Below are 18,620 nucleotides of genomic sequence, written 5' to 3' on the forward strand. Positions count from 1 at the left end.
GTGTGTCAGATGCAAGTACTGTCCATAGCACACTTGCACCCAGCTCACACAAACACCACCCACAGGTACCTCTCTGGCCATATCCCTGTTGTGAGGAATGGGTACAGTATGACCCCTTCTGTACATGGCAATAGTGGAAGAATGCAGCATGCAGTGCAGGTGTCCCATGCAGGTGTGTCCCTAGCTGTACATGGCACCCTGCCAGCATCCACCCCACCTGATTAAGACTGATAGAAGGAATTTGCATGAACACCTATCACACCTACCCTGTCACCCCAGGAGACTATACTGTCTGGTGGTCTGCAACTGTAGGCCTGACAGAATGCAACAGCCTGCCACATGTGGCCCGTAGCAACACCTAATGCCCCACAGGCCTCTGCCAAAGGCTTGTGTCTCACATGTACTGCCAATGCATGTGAAGTCATGGACATCTAAATAACAACATAATACACTCCACATAAGCCATATGCAAGGACATGTGGACATACCACAGTAACATGTCCACCATGTCCCACTGCATGAACTGTGGACCAACACTAACACACACCTGTGATGAGATGATTCCCTTAGGGAAAGTATCAGATAATATATTAATAATGTCTGGAAGAGGTTAGAATAACTGGGGGGGGGGGGGGGTGCATGGGCAGCATGGACTGTGCAGGGTCTGACACCAAGCTGTGTGCCCACACCATCCCTTGCTGCAAACAGGTGGCTACACACCTGCCCATACACCACAATAGGGTTAATGTTCTGACCCATGGCCCCTGCCTCTGGGCAACCTCTGCAAATCTGTATAGTTGTGAGGCATTTCTACAGCAAGATAAGCCCAGACTGTCTTGTCAATGGATGTACAAGTATGGGATCCCCCATCAGCACTCTACCAAGGTGCTGAACCGGATACACAGACCCAGCAGGAGGTGTCTGCAGCTCACCCTCCAGAATGGCATAACTTACCATGAATACGTAGGTGTCTGCCCACAATACCGGACACAGCTGCAGTCACTCATGTCCCCCAAGACAGCACTATGAGCAAGAATGTCCACCTGGCAATACATGGAGACAGACAACATCACTGTGTATAACAGTACACATGTCTGAATATCTCTGCTAACAGTGATACTATGAGGCGGAAACAGCACAGGCATGGTCACCTACAGTACACACTATCCCCTGCACAGTTTTACCCCATATTGCCAAATGATCAACGGATACCCAGCAGAAACACCATGCTACCTGTAGTAATAAAATGCAAAGATCTGCACTGGAGTACAAACTACCTAGTACTGATCCACACATTCTATACAGAAGAGCATACTGGGCATGCCTACATACTTAGAGAAATGAAGGCAATGTCAGTCAACAACATATTGAAAGGTCCTACTGGGCATGCTCACACATGTAGTCAAATGAAGCCCATGTCTGCAAACAACAGTGGAATATATCTGGCAGTCACAGATGTTAGTGCAGACACTCCTCAGTATGCATCAGCCATGCTTTGCACACACAATGGAAAGGAATACATGCATATATCCAAGGGCAATACACTATAATAAGCCAAACATACACATACATAGATGTGTGTGAGAGAGTGACTGTGACAAGGAGCCAGCACACAGCCAAATGACTATAACCACATGATGCTCAGATGTCACCCACTGTAGACATTAGCCATTGGTATCTGTCAGCAGTACAGACTATGTGGTGCAAGTGCTAGCTGTGCAACATGACTGTACAAGGAAGTAGTCATCCAGCAGCTGTATAAACGTACCTGTGGAATATAACCCTGCATGTGTCTGCATGTGGTGTGTCAACCTCTAGATGAATGGGTTATGGCCCATGCACACACATTGCCCTCCCCATAGCCCTACTATGACAGACCTGCTGAGGTCATCCACTTTGAAATAGACCCTTGGGAAAAGTGTAGCCCATTAATCTCCATAGTGCATCCTCTAACTGTGTACTGCTGTAGTGTGATAAAGTAGCTAGGTAGGTGTTCTAACCCCAGGCGTGGCAAGTGTGTGTTCATGTGTGTGCCTGTCTGTGTAGAAAGCAATGCTTTTTATGGTAGTCACACTCCTTACAACTCCCATACTCAACTTTGGCAAGGCTGCTGATGTTACCCACCTAGAAATACACCTCCAGGAAGGTCGCAGCCCAGTAGTCACTGTAGCATGTCCCGTAACTGCATACTTCTGTAGAGTGATAAAGTAGCTAAGTAGGTGTTCCAATCTCAGACGTGGGAACTGTGTGTGTCTGTCTGTCTATCTGTCTTTGTGTAGAGAACAATGCATTTTAGTGTAGCCACATGAATTACAATTCCTAAACTCGACTTTGGCAGGCCTGCTGATGTCACCCACCTAGAAATACACCTCAGGGAAGGTTGTAGCCCACTAATCACTGTAGCACATCCAATAACTGCATACTACTGTTGAGTATTAAAGTAGCTTGGTAGGTGTTCTAATGCCAGATGTGGCAACTGTGTGTGTGTCTCTGTCTGTATAAAGAGCAATACATTTTGGTGTAGCCACACAAATTACAGTTCCTATACTCAACTTTGGCAGGCCTGCTGATGTCACCCACCTAGAAATACACCTCCGGGAAGGTTGTAGCCCATTATTCACTGTAGCGCATCCCATACCTGCATACTGCTGTAGAGTGATAAAGTAACTAAGTAGGTGTTCTAACCCCAGGCATGGCAAGTGTGTGTGTCTGTGTAGAAAGCAATGCATTTTAGTGTAGCCGCATCAATTACAATTCCTATACTCGACTTTGCCAAACCTGCTGATGTCAGCCACTTAGGAATACACCTCTGGGAAGGTAGTAGCCCAGTAATCACTGTAGTGTGTCCTGTAATTGCATACCGCTGGAGTGTTATTTAGAACTGTGGCAGGGTTCCATCCCCACCCATGGCAGTTCTGGATGCTTTGTGTCTGTCTATGTCTGTATACGGAGCAATGCATTATAGGCTTGTCACATGCAGTACATTTCAAATGGCCCACTTTGGCAATCCAGCTGATGTTATTCTTTGTGAAATACAACTTTGGAGAAGGAGTTCCCTAGTAATCCCTGTGGTATGTCTTATAACAGCTCCATGCTGTAGTCTGGTATTGACCTCTGTTAGCCATGGATGTTTTGTGTGTGTGTCTCACTGTCTGTGTAGGGAGCAATGCATTTTAGGGTAGTCACACTCAGTACATTTCAAATGGCCTACTTTGCCAATCCTGCTGATGTCATTCATTGTGTAATACACCCTTGGGGAGGGATTACTTCAGTAATGTGCATGGTGCATACCATAACTGCATAGTGCTGAGGTGTAATAAACTAGTTAGGTAGGGGTTCTACTCCCAGAAATGACTGGTGTGCATGTGTGTGTTCATATCTCATATCCTGTGTAGAGGTGGGACCATGTGGCCAATGTGGAGTGGGTTTTGCATAAGTCTTATATGTCGGCCTTACTATATAGCACAATGTCCACTGTACAGGGATAACAAATATGAAACAGCTGAGAGGCTGGGGTGCAAATCCATACCCATACATGTGACATCAAGGCCAGGCAATCACATTTAGCAGCCCTAGTATTACCCAGAGAGCAATCTCAACACGTGTCATATGTACACACATGCCTAGGCAACAGCCAGTATGTGGGTAGTACACTGCATACTGACCACTGATAGTAACCATGGAGTGATAGCACTGGACTACAGAGGGCATGTCCCCTGTCCATCTGGCCAATACGCATGTACGTGCTGACAGTGCACCTCCCCCTTGTTCCCCAAGGGACACCTGCACCAGCTGTGGTTCCATCACACGTGTCCTACAACGGACATTCCATGCCTGACAGCATACCCTGTATAGGCAGTTGCCAGTGACACCAGGGAATGCTTTCAGCATGCCATCAATTTTGGTGCAGGTAAACCTGCTGCCCATTACTGGTCCCTGCCACAGGGGGCAAGACTGGCACATATGATGGTAATCTGTGCACACAACATGGGCCAGACACCCCAGGTAAAAATCCACATGTCACTGCACATGCATTTGGGAGGTGTGCACATCCCAGACACCGTTCATGTCATGGGATAAGGAACACATACATGGCAAGCGATGCACAGCACTGGCCGCACACAATAGTCACCCAGGTGACTGGATGGGGGATACAATACTCACCTGTGTGGGCAAGAGCAGAAACTACAGCCCTGAGACACAATGCAGATCATTGTCATGTGGCCTGATGCCAAGATATACCCATCGCCTACACTTGTATAGCCTGCTGCCACAGTCGACCACTACACACCTGTGCAGACATGCACCCATGCATGTCAGTACTGGCACCCTGTGTGTTTGTCTGTGTGTTGTATGGTGTGTATGTTCAAAGACACACTCACTACAACCCCCATGTGCATACAGAAGCATGCTGTCAGATGTCAGACACCTCCTCATACCCTTTGTCCATACCACCTCCATATGACCCTTGTGGTGCATGTGGTACTTGCACAGTGATGTGTTTTGGCAATCCCGCTATTGATGCGCTGCACTTCTGGCCCTGCCAAGTGTGTTTATGTGTGTGTGTCCCTGTGAGAGTCTGGCTGTGTTGAAGTTGGCACCTGTTCATGCTGACAGGCACATGTACGTCACCTACCGTATAGCCACCGTATCACTGTTGCAGATGTCACACACCATCACAGAAATGTTCTGAGGGCTCCACAACAAGTACCCCATGTGGCACGTCCAATAACTGCATCTACCTGTGAATGCAGTACATAGTTGTCAGGGGTTTGATACCCTATGCTGGTAGGTGTGTGACACAAACAAGCTGCAGTTTTACTTCACCACCCCTCCCTGATATGTCTTTACCTCTATCTGCTTCTCCCACTCCCTCTCTGGTGGATGTGGAGACTTACACCAGCTTTGCTTAGGCAGCAGCATGTGTATTTTAAGTGATGCTCATGATCAGCTGATGGCCTCTGCATGAATCGCAGCCCTCCCCTAGCTGATTGCATGTGGAGCAGCTGTGGTAACAGTCCCATAGCCAATTGCATGGAAACACACTCCGATATCTAGGAACATCATGTTGGTGTTGGCCCTTGTCATTCCTTGTGAGCAGGAACTAGATCCATTGGTTGGCAACCAGCATTTGCGATGGATTGGGGATTTATCTTCAACAACATACTCTGTAGAAACAGGGCAACACACAGAAGGGGGATGTGCCTGATCCGCATACAGACTCTAAGTGCTGCTATATTGCATGTGGCGTACTGGTGGTTTAACAGAGTGTGTGTGGATATGTCTTTCCTACATGTCTCCATACCTGCCATGTCAGTTCCATGTTTCTGTGGAATCCCCATCTGCAGGGTCATCTGCAGACAGGGCAGTTTCTTGTGCCATTGGTTCTATGTGTTACCTATGGAGCATCTATCTGTGGACTGCAGACGGTATAGTGAGGATTGTAGTCTGTAGAGGCTGAAAGCCATGACATTTACTGGCGTCTTATCCCGCATAGGACATATGTTGCCACAAACCCTGTTACAACAGTAAATGTATGATTAGTTGCTCTTCTGCATGCTGTTATCTGTTCAGTCGCTCTATGACTTATTACTGCTTGTTAGTAGCCTTCTAATTTACTGCCTTCTGCACTTGTTTTTTAGTCATTTGTTAATTTAATTGCATTTATTTGAACTGTATTTGCTGTAGTGTTGCTACACACTCGGGTGTGCTGGCCTGCACTGCAATTTGAATTGTATTTACTGCTTTTTTAGCTGCTTTTCTGTAAAAAAAAATTCTAAGCTTGTTTCCTGCCTTTCCTGTAACTAGTCAAGACGTGCTGTATCCAGGACAGTTGGTAAGCTTCCTAGCCCCCACCAAGCCATTCTGTGTTGGAGGGAAGCCTTCTAGCTTATCAGTGGGAGTGGTAAGCACTAGGTAGCCTATCTACCATGGGAAGAGTGGGTTTTGGCCTTGAAATTGTTGTTCACTGGCCATTTGGGCAGTTTTTCCATCTCTTTCTACTTTCTGGTTAAAAGCCCATTTTGCATTTGGTCCCCGCCTTTCCTATAACTAGTGTAGTCCAGGTACAGATTTACTGCATCCAGGACTGTTGGTAAGCTTCTGAGCCCCCCAAGCCCTTCTGTGTTGGAGAGAAGCCTTCTAGCTTATCAGCAGGAGTGGTAAGCACTAGGTAACCTATCTACCACAGGAGGAGTGGTTTCTGGCCCGGAAAGTATAGTTTATTGGCCGTTTGGGAAGCTTTTCCACCTCTTTCAACCTTCTGATTTAAAAGCCAGTTTTTGCACTTGTTTCCTTCCTTTCCTGTTACTAGTCTAGTCCAGGTACAGATTTGCTGTATCCAGGACTCTTAGTAAGCTTCTGAGCCCCCTAAGCCTTTCTGTGCTGGAGGGAATTCTTCTTTCTTATTAGTGGGAGTGGTAAGCATTAGGTAGGCTATCTACCACAAGAGGAGTGGTCACTGGCCCAGAAATTGTAGCTATTGACTGTTTGAGCAGCTTTTTCATCTCTTTCAACTTTCTGGATTTAAAGCTGCACTTGTGCCTGTTTCCCACCTTTCCTATAACTAGCCTAGTCTGGTTAGAGAGTTGCTGTATCTAGGATTGTTAGTAAGCTTCTGTGCCCCTCCAAGCCTTTCTGTGTTGGAGGGAAGCCTTCTAGCTTATCAGTGGGAGTGGTAAGCACTAGGTAGCCTATCTACCATGGAAATAGTGGGTTTTGGCCCAGAAATTGTAGTTTATTTGGCCGTTTGGGCAGTTTTCCATCTCTTTCAACTTGCTGGCTTAAAAGCCTGCTTTTGTGCTTGATCCCCGCCTTTCCTGTAACTAGTCTAGTCCAGGTACAGATTTGCTGTATCCAGGACTCTTTGTAAGCTTCTGAGCCCCCTAAGCCTTTCTGTGTTTGAGGGAAGCCTTCTAGCTTATCAGTGGGAGTGGTAAGCATTTGGTAGCCTATTTACCACAAGAGGAGTGGTTCCTGGTCCAGAAATTGTAGCTATTGGCCATTTGGGCAGGTTTTTTCCATCTCTTTCAACATTCTGGTTTAAAAGCTGCACTTGAGCTTGTTTCCCACCTTTCCTGTAACTAGCCTAGCCCAGATACAGAGTTGCTGTATCCAGGACTGTAAGCTTCTGAGCCCCGCAAGCCTTTCTGTGCTGGAGAAAAGCCTTCTAGCTTATCAGTGGGAGTGGTAAGCACTAGGTAGCCTGTCTACTATGAGAGGAGAGGTTCTTGGCCCAGAAATTGTAGTTTATTGACCGTTTGGGCAGTTTGTTCATCTCTTTCAACTTTCCGGTTTAAAAGACCACATCTGCGCTTGTTTCCCATCTTTCCTGTAACTAACCTACTGGGTAGCACTAGAAAGCCTTAAACTGATACAAGCCTTCTAGCTTAGAAGAGAGACTTTGGAGTAGTTAAGTATCAGCTTTCTGTACTTTCTTGCTGTACTTAACTGTTTTCCACCTAAACACAGATTTTCCAGCATGTATTGTGATTTAAAAGCTTGTTTTTTTTTTCACATATTGTACTTATTTGACTGCCTGCACTTTTAAAAAGTTGTTTTTTGTTTAAGTAATGTGTTTAACTGTTGTAGGCTACACACTAAAGTGAAATAGCCTTTTCTGATTGTTTGTTGTCATTTAAGTGTATTTTTTACTGTTTTTGCCTTATCTTTTCAAAAAAACAAAAAAAAAAATCCTTTTTTCCAGGCTTTCTAAGCTAGTATAATCCAGTTTTCAGGTTAGTGCTGAATTCAGGGCTGTGATGGTTTTGTGCACCGGGCAGCGCCGGTTAGCTACAGTTAAATTATTCCCAGCTCCACTAAGTTTCCTTTTCAGTTTTTCTCTTGAAACTAGTCTAACTCTCAACCTAAGCACTCAAAAAGCATCCTACAGCCCAGCACTTGCTCAGACCTTATAGCAATCACTAATATACCCTGACACTGACTGCCCAGCAGGGCAAGGCTGTTTATTCACCCCTCACCGACCAAGTGACTAAGCAGCTCACCCTACTATTCAGGCATGACTAAAGGGCAATTTCAGGTGTACTCTCCAGTCTAGCTGGTGAATCTGGGTATCGTGAGGCAATGTTACAACTGCCTCATGTACACAGTCAACCCTCTCCTCCTACCACAAAATACTAACATATGCAAGAGATGCAATTATACAGCCAAACTGGAAGCTTAGCTGTCACCACCCAAGACTGGATCAAACAGTCAAGAGGAGAAGGTTAACACTTGCACCACACCTCCAGCTGCACACAGACGTACTAAAACAGCACTGGCAAAAAATACACATAAATACACAGAATCATACTCGGAGGCTCTAAAAAAAACTGCAAAAGCATCACAGACCTCCAAAGCAGACACCCAAACAACCTGCACCTCCCGTCACAAACCAGACAACATATAAAACACAAAATCAGTGTGCCGCACAATCACAGCCCTTAAGGCAAAATAACATACCTAACACTCTAGTAATAGGTGACTCTATAGTCAGGCACAATGACGTCCCACTCACTAGGCTGGACAAGCAGAAGGTTACTGTTAGCTGCCTGTCAGGAGCCAGAATCCGCCACATAACACAAGCATTCAGGTCACTCCAGAACAAGTACAAATATGACTCTGTCATTGTTCATGTTGGTGTGAATGACCTAAGACGTACCTCCCTGGATTACATGAAAAGAGACATGGAAGAGCTCTCTGATCATGTAGCCCAGGCTGGTATGACCTTGACCCTGAGTAGCATCCTGCCCTCACCAAGAATGATACCTCAGTATAAAGAAAAAATGGTCAATTTAAACAATTGGCTAAGCTTCTGGTGTCATTCAAAGGGGATCCAGTGTCTGTCAACCTGGGACAACATGCTCGACAAGCCACGTTGCTTTGCAAGAGATGGCTTGCACCTGTCACCCATAGGCTTTTGAATACTGGCCAAGGCTCTTGCTGACTCCATAGTGCCTTCTTTAGGCAAGGCTCAAAAGTCAAACCCACCTCTGTAAACAGCATAATTAACAAAAAACTGAAGGTTATGCTACTCAACGCCAGGAGTTTAAAGCTCAGAATGCACGTACTCGAAGCACTCCTCAGTATGGAGAACGTTGACATCTGTGCAGTAACTGAGACCTGGATCAAGGCCCCACAGAGCACACCAGCACTACCGGGCTACAACTCATGCCACATATTTCGGCCACAGAACATGGACCGAAACACAAAAGGAGGGGGTGTATCCATATTCATCAAGGATACCTACACCTCCAGGTTAGTGGTGCAGCATGATACCACTGAGATCATCCATGTACAACTAACATTATGCAGATCTGCAATGAAAAGTGTGGCCTGCTACAAATCACCCTCCATGACCCAGGACCACCACTCCACCTTTCTGGAAACACTGGAAAACATGAAGGTCCTACCGAACACCCTGATATTGGGTGAATTCAATTACCCTTCCTATCACTAGGAAAACTACTCGAGTACAAACTCCCAGGCCCAGTCCTTGCTGGAATTCATCAACTCAAATACCCTGGATCAGCTGGTAAACTCCCCTACTAGAGGTGAAAACATACTGGACCTCGTCATCACCAACATGGTCGACAGGTGTTCCACACCGGAGGTCTACCCGTCACTGGTTAGATCAGACCATAAAATAATCACTCTGGATGTCCTCACCCCACCACCACCCCCAACTAAGAAAACCACAGTAAAAACTTTTCTAAAGCAAACTTCAACTTACTTAAGACAGAGATGGTAAGTTTCACAGACCCCACACTAAAGGATAATGTTGCCCAAGATGTAGAAACCTTTACAAATGCACTCTATGAGCACCTACAAGGATAAGTGGATCATGCCATCCCTAGAAAAAACAGGAATCACTCCTCTAAGAAAAGGAAACCAGTTTGGTGGACCCCTGCCATAAACAGGCTATACAATAGAAGGAGGAAACTATTTCAGAAAAAAAAGCAAATCCCAAAAAAGAAAGACATCCCTGATCAGTATCAGTAAGAAACTAAGGTCCCTCGTGAAATCATCCAAGGCTAACTTCAAAAGAAAATTAGCCAAGGATTCAAAAGATAATCACAAAGCCTTATTTAGCTTTGTTAAGAATCTAAGTGGCAACTCACAGATATACACTGAACTAGTGCAAAATAGCACAAAATATACAGAACCTACTGATATTACCAACATCCTGGCAGATAGATTCAGTACAAACTTCACCACCCTCTCACCTCCAAAATGGCCCACAACAATACCGGAAAAGTGTAGTGTCCCAAAAATCACAGACACACAGGTGAAAACAGCCCTTTCAAAAGCGAAAAATGCAGCGTCAATGGGACCAGATGGTGTCCCAGGCTGCATCTTGCACGAACTACAGAATGACTTAACCCCTCCAGCTAAACACACTGTTCAACCTCAGCCTCTCCACAGGCTACATGCCCATAGAATGGTGCACAGCAATGGATATTCCTCTCCACAAAGGAGGGGCCACAACTGACCCTTGTAACTATTGCCTTATAAGCCTGACTAGCCAGTTCTGCAAGGCTATGGAGCACATCATCATGGAACTCATTAACAAAGACATTGGAAACCTCCAAACACTTGACCCGACCCAGTTTAGCTTTGTTAAGGGCAGATCATGCCTACTAAACCTGGTTGACTTCCTCGAGACAGTCACCAAGGCCATAGATGAGGGAAAGGTGGTTCACACAGCCAACCTTGACCTCGCCAAGGCCTTAAACAACATTCCCCACTCGGGTATTACAGAAAAACTCACCAGCCTGAACATAAACCCCTACATCACTAGATGGGTTGCCAACTGGCTTACAGACAGAACTGACACAGTAATAATAGTGGGAGCCAGGTCCAACTTTAACCAGTCACAAGTGGTGTCCCGCAAGGCTCGGTCCTGGGACCCCTACTGTTCGGCATATACTTCTCAGAAGTACAGGCAAATGCAGGAGGACTATGGCTAACCAAGTTCGCCAATGACTGCTAACTGGGAGCCATAATTGACTCTCCGGCTGATATGGACATCCTCTAAAAGGGACTTACTGAGATGGACACCTGGTGTCAAAGTCATGGCCTCAAGCTAAATACCAAAAAATGCATAGTCATCCCGTTTGGGAAAAACAAAACACCCAAGAATTACCACATAGGTGACAGCTCCCTTAATACAGAACAGGTTATAAGAGATCTGGGGACCCAGATACATAGTAATCTCTCCTTAGGTAATCATATTGCCGAAGTAGTTAGTAAACCCTTCTATGTGGCCCATCTAATTACTAAAGGGTTTGCATCTAGAAATAAAGAGGTTATATTGCCCCTCTACTCATCACTCATTAGACCCATCATAGAGTACTATGCCCCATTTGGGATGTACCTCACAAGACACTTCCAACAGCTGGAAAGACCAAAAAAGTACCTCAGCAAGAGGATTACTGGCCTCAAACATATGTCCTATGCAGCCTGAATGAAAAAACTCTGGCAGTACTCAGTGGCATATCGCTTACTCAGAGGTGATCTCTGCCTGACTTACAAAGCCATGTCCAACTCAGAATTGATGGACATGCTCCACCTAAAGAAATCCAAGTCATTGTGAGCCACATGCTCTAGTGAGTTAAACCTCACCAGAACAATATATAGAACATGCTGGAGTGATAGATTCCTGTCACAGAGACTCCCCATGCTTTGGAACAAAATTTCAAACTACATTAGGCAGACCCCCTCACTAACACTCAAGAGAAATCTTGACGAGTGGATGGGTAACAGAAAATACACCCCTGGGATCACTTCATTGGCTCTGCTTGACAGAGGATCAGTTAATTAACCAATGGGGCAGCAAAAGCCGATACACTCTGGTAGGCTTATAAATGCCCTCGGCCAGATAGCCTAGTACCTACCTATGAACATATGAACCTATGAACATGTCATTAGTTGCCCTGTGTATGTGCTGCCAGCCACAACTCTGGAGTATTCCCAATGACCTCTCTGTGGGTATATGTTGCAGGAAACAGTCGTCATTTATATGGGTGGCCCATACAGTGTCCGGTTGTTCAGGGGTTAGCTGTAGGCATAGTGGCTGTTCCATATTGTGTGCACCGACTGCATATGTATCCTACTGTACATATATTTGCATGTGTAAGTGTAGTCACATGTATATCCATATATATGTGTATATATATATATATATATATATATAGATATATATATATATATATATATATATATAAATATATATATATATATATGGGTCTACTTCACATGGTCGACAGGCCATATTGGTGACACTCATTTGGTCGACAGTTCATTTGGTCGACAAGCATTTTATGTGGGGGGCTGTGCCCCCATACCCCCCTAATTATATATATCAACTCCAGGGTTGCACAACATTGGGGAGGGGGGTAAATCTGCTTGTCGACCAAATGAACTGTCGACCAAATGAGTGTCGATTATATGGCCTGTCGACCATCTCAGGTAGACCCATATATATATATATATATATTTATATATATATATATATATATATATATATATATATATATATATATATATATATATATATATATATATATAGATATATATATATATATATATATATACATACATATATATATATAGAGGTATATATGTATGCATGCATTGGCATATCTGTGTCTGTGTATCTGTATCCTGGGGATGTTGCTGGCTACCACAGTTTACATTACCTATGGGAGGCAGACTGTACTGCATGATATGTGAGCAATACCAGCCTGACGTCATATAGATGGGATGTTGTACTCTTAACTTCCTGTGCCCATGTCATGTCAGGACCTGGTTATGGGATCTGCAACACTTGGTATGTATTGTGGGGTGAATGTGTTTGGCCGTGGGGGGGATGCCTACTTGTACTTGACATATAGTGTGTGGGGCCTCTCAACCCCAGTAATGGTGCATGTGGACATCCTTTTTTTTTTTTAATCTGCCATTGCTCTCTACAGATGTATAGCCAAATGTACCAATATATATATATATATATATATATATATATATATATATATATATATATATATATATACATATATATATATATATATATATCTGCTGACATATATGTAACTATGTTCGTATATATGTACATAGCTGTATATCTGCATACACATAAGTAACGTGCTGTGTATATGTAGACATATAGGTGTAGACACTTATATGTGTCAATGTAGCCATCAGCATGTATATATGTCCATATATAGTGATATATATGTATATAGTGTTAGAAAGTTTTATATATGTATATATATATATATATATATATATATATATATATATATATATATATATATATATACATATACAGATATGTTGTAGCAGTGTAGATAATAATATATTTACACAGAGATACATCTAGATGATGGTATACATTCTCTGTACAATTGCATGACTGGACTGGTTGATATGTTTCGGTTATTGCCCTGACTTTCTACAGCTGTAGTGGCCTACTATTAGACTGTTGTAGCTGTGTTGCGAAGGGTCCTGTGGTCAAGAACTGCATGTGCTGGATATTGCATTGCACAGCATATCTGTTACGGCTGTGGTGGGGATGAACATAGCAGTCATTACCAGGTTTCCCTCATGTAAGCCCCCACCCCCATCAACCATGCATAAGGTCAATTATTTTGTGGTGGGGGTTCTGGTTGTTATTCCTATCCGGTGCTGCAATTCACATATCTGTATATCTATATGTATATCTATATTTATATCTAAATATATGTGGACATATGTATCTACCCACCTACATACCATTGATGTGATATGATGTATGTGTGAGTCAGACATTTATGTATCTCTCTACATATACAGACCTATGACTGTCCATATGTCCATGCCTGAGTGGCTCACAATATTGGCCATCCCCACATTTGTCTGGCCAATTGACGTGGATGATGTCAGGCATGTGGTCAGTCAGGAATGCCAATACATTACAGTTGCAGACATCATGTTGTTCAGATTATGTGTATTACAACAGATCACTGTTTAACTAGCAATGTTTTACATGTATATAGCAATATTTCTTGTGTCCAGATATGTACCCCACTTTTGTCACACTGTGTCCACAATGTTTGCAATAAGAGGTTGAGTGTTGTACTATTAGTACAATTCCCCTTATGCAGATTGACTGTCCTGCATGATATATCTGGGTATACATGGGATGTCTGTATATCCGACATGGTGTAGTGTTAATTCACTATGATTGTGGTATACAGGGTCCTGGGTTTGGGCCATGCAGTGGCTGTCAATTATGTTGCAGGGTTGAACAAGGGCAGTGGGATGCAGGGTGATTAAGGCCCTTGTAATCAGTTGTGAGCATGTTTGTGTGATGGTATGCATCACCAACTGCAGGTAACAGCCAGTTACACCAGGTAAACCCCAACATTGCTTACTTTGTGTACACAGTGCTCACTGTCACACAAACACAGACCTCCGGTTACATATGCCTACAGGTAGTTTGCATCAGATTTGGTGAGCCTGGAAATGTAAACAGGTATGCTAGTGCTGACATATGCTTACAACAGCTTATTGCTGCTTAGCCTAACTACTGCTGTATGCATTATGATACCGACACCTCACATGTGCATTTCCTGCAGTACTCCTATTTATGTATATATGTTATTCCGTGGGTTATGCAACATACATATTACCCATAATGTGATTTACCACGGGAAATGGTATGCCCCAGTACCTTCCCTGTGCCTCCCCACCTTTCTTGCTGACATCCACAGGCCGATCCCATTAGAATGGGTTCATCCAACCATGGCATGCCTTGGTCCTTAATGTTGTACCCATCGTTCCCCCCCCTTCCCCCTCCATATCAGTGATCCTTCCTACAGGTTCCATCCTACTCTAACCACACCACTACACATTGCCCACTCTCCACTTCTCGGGACCCTTTGCGTATGTTGTCTCAACCCATGGATCTTCAGGCTTCCCACACATGTAGTCTGTGTACAAAAGTCACCTTCTGTGCTTACTTTTTAGGCATGGTATGTTACCCCAAGGACTCTCTTTGGCAGATGTTTCTGGTTGTCCCACCAGGGATGGATGTGTATTTAAGAGTAGACATAGCAGGGTGACACTGTGTCTCCCACTGGTAGTATCTTGCCAGTAGTCTGGCAGCCAATGCTGTGAGGCACAATTACATTGGTTTGGACATGTGCTGAGGAGGGATGCTGAGTATATTGGGAAAAAGATGCTAAGGATGAAGCTACCAGGTAACAGGAAAAGAGGAAGGCCTAAGGTAAGGTTTATGGATGTGGTGAGAGAGGACATGCAGATGGTTGGTGTGACAGAGCAAGATGCAGAGGACAGGAAGAAATGGAAACAGGTGATTTGCTGTGGTGACCCCTAATGGGAACAGCCGAAAGAAGATGATGATGATGATGAGTCTGGGAGCCAATGCTGTGCTATGCTTAGCAGTGCATATTATTAGAGTTGCATGATAATTGCCTTTTGGCATTGATTTCCCCTTCTCCACTTGTTATATATGTGTCATGTATCCTCGACACATGTGTATGGATTCTGTCTGGGGTCCTGGGAACTTCTACACTTTATTACATTAACACCTCACATCTGGACTTACTGCTGTACTCCAGTTCACATATGTATGTTCTGTAGTCAGTTATGGCACATATGACTGCATACAGATGCCTTTCACAGGTTCAGTTTGGTTATACTATGATGGGGACATGTTTACTACTACCCCATTTTTTTGTATATCTGTCATGGCTTGGTGGATAGCTACTGGGACTATGCTGTATGGGGTCCTGGGTTCGTGAACTGCATAGCTGTATATTTTATTGCCGGGATGACAAAGGCCCATTGGGTACAGAGTGATTAAGGCACTCCAAAGCAGGTTTATGGCCGTACTCCCACTTACTAGTGAGTATATATGCCTACTATTGCCTATTTGTGCTTACACCTGCTTACTAGTGCCTTATTCCGTCTGACACAGATACGTTACATGCGCAGTTTTTGCGGTACTCCAGTTCATATATATCAGCTATTTAGTAGGCTTTGTAACAAAAATATTGGTTATAATGTGCTTTGCTATGTAAAATAGACTGTGCTACAGTGGGACCAGAACCGGGAGCGCCTGCTCATTGGTCGTGTGCTCTGCCCATTACATTATTGCTGTTCTGCTTCATTTGTATATTTCTAACATATTGTACAACCCATGTTTCCTTCTTCCAGCCCCTGAGCTCACCATACACAGCATGCATCCATTCTCCAGTTGCTAGCCCAGCCATACCACACCTCCACACATTTCCCTCCCTGCACATGTCGGTACTCCTCCATTATACTGTCTCAGCCCAAGTTTCTGCAGGCTCTTCATCCGTTTATTCCACGTACATTCGAGTCTTCCCTTGATCCTCCTCAGATAATGGTGGGAACATTTATGTGACCGGCAAAGTTTGGTTCATCCCACCAGGGACGGACCTGTTGTTGTGTCTACGACTTTGCTGGTCTACACTGTTTCTCCCACCGGTAACATCCGGCCAAGGGTTTGAGAAGCAGCAGTGTGCTCACACACCAGGCCTGCCTCATCTCCCAGTTCTGTGGATCCAATGCCCCAGGTGTGACATTCTGTGCATGAAGCATGCCGACACACCCCTACGGTGTGCACTGTTTTTAATTCCTCTCTTCAGTATTGTGCAAGACTACTGTTTTCACAGTATGTGTAGACGGGCACTGTTCATTGATACACATAGACTGCTTGGAATACTGTGATTGTGCAATGTGCACATGTTTACTGGTATTAATCTACATACTTACATACATTTCCTATACTGTTGAATGACTGTGCTGGATGATGTGTTTGTGATCACAGCGGCTGAATGTGTATCTGCCATGCCTTTGTGGTAACTCACTTAGACTATAGTGTGCAGCTGGGGGGGGGGGGGGGTTAAAACCTGGGAGTGCTGATTATTTTGTTAATGGGCACGATGAGAACTGTTGGCTACAGAATGCCTAAGGCACTGTGTAGGAAGTGTAGGCAGGTTATGCACTGGTTTGCATGAGGCTCAGCATTGCTGACCTTTGTTTATGGCATTTTACACTGAGTTGGCCTCCACATTACTTAACCAGTGTGGCCTTTCCTTACTGCTGCCCAAACAGATGTAACCCCGCTTGCTGCTGCATACCCCCATGCTAATTCATGTATTTAGTTCACATTTGTTGTCTGGCACAATCCGACTGGATGCTTTCCCATTGTCAGTGGTGGCCCAGGGAGTGGAGCTCCACAGTAAACCCCAGCTACACATTACATGTACTACTGAGGTGTACATACATAAAGAGTAACAGACTTACCATAGTTATGTACCACATTCTTCATTCTTAGTTCTCATTAACATGTCAGTATTATACATGCTTAGGTCAGGTTTATATGTTGGGTATGACTGTTGACAAAGGTCAGTTTAAGGTGAAGTGGGATTCCACTTTAACAGTTCTGGATAGGTTACACTCAGGTATTTGGGTTACATTTGGTTATGCCATACCTGTGCTGTAGAGCAGAAGAGAACAGTGAAGCAGTAGGTAGGTAGGTAGGTAGTGGGGGGGACATTGTAATTGTATAGTAGGCCATTGGAATGATTGGTGGGGGAGCAATAGGGAAGGTTTGTAGGATGTTGGGAGTTGTATGAGACGCAGGACAGGAGATGCCGGTTTCACTAGTTGGTGTAGGGGTATACAGTGCTAGTTGGGTGGGGGGGGGGCTTCTCCAGGTGGTGAGCATGTGCTGATTCAAGTGTGCTTGTGGATTTCTTCATGTGTTATTTACATGTGTCGTGTGTGACAGCTGAGATAATACATGTGGGAAGGGGGTTCCAGATTCGGCCAATATAGTTGGGGAAGAAGGTGTCACTTACTTGTGACTGTGAACATGAATAGTAATGAAACAGGGGTCGATCGGTAAGTGGTGTTAATGGGGCACACAGAGGGGCAGATAGTAGGGGAAATGTCCAGGGATGTGCAGGAAGACTGATGGGAAGGTCCACAGCTGGCCATTTCTTCTACAGCAATAGCTGTGTATATACACTGCATTTAGGGGTAGGTCTGGACACTCACACCCCTGGGTGGGGGTAAGGACAACAATAATACCTTGGGATGCCAATTAGTTTGGCTTACATGCCTATAATGGGGTGTTGCCATCATGTGTTCTTTGGTGTTATTTAGTGGGATTTGCAACAACACATCTGGTTATACCATACTTTGCCATGTAAAGTAGACTGTGCTGCAGTAGGATGCGTACTGGGCGTGGCTGCTCATTACGCAGTGGCTCTGCCCAATGCACACTATTGCTTACATCACTGGAGCGGTCAAAATAGAACCGCACCAGCCAACACCTGCACGCCTGGGCCCATAAATGCATACTCATAGTCCCTCCCCCTGCCACACCTCATCTACAGCCCTCATCAATCATTAGCGGACCAGAGTTCCGCTGTGGCAACCCCTAACTGGGAAAAGCCGAAAAGTTCTTATCTTAACAGACTACTAATTTTAGCCTGGTGAATAGTTTAAGAGGAGAGATAGATTTTGTAAAATGATACAGAAATTTTTATTGTCAACAGCCAATGAGCGGAGAGAGGGAGGGAATT

Source organism: Protopterus annectens, chromosome 5.part0 (assembly GCF_019279795.1).
Source record: "Protopterus annectens isolate FY-2018-M chromosome 5.part0, PAN1.0, whole genome shotgun sequence".
In the NCBI taxonomy this organism is placed as follows: Eukaryota; Metazoa; Chordata; order Ceratodontiformes; family Protopteridae; genus Protopterus; species Protopterus annectens.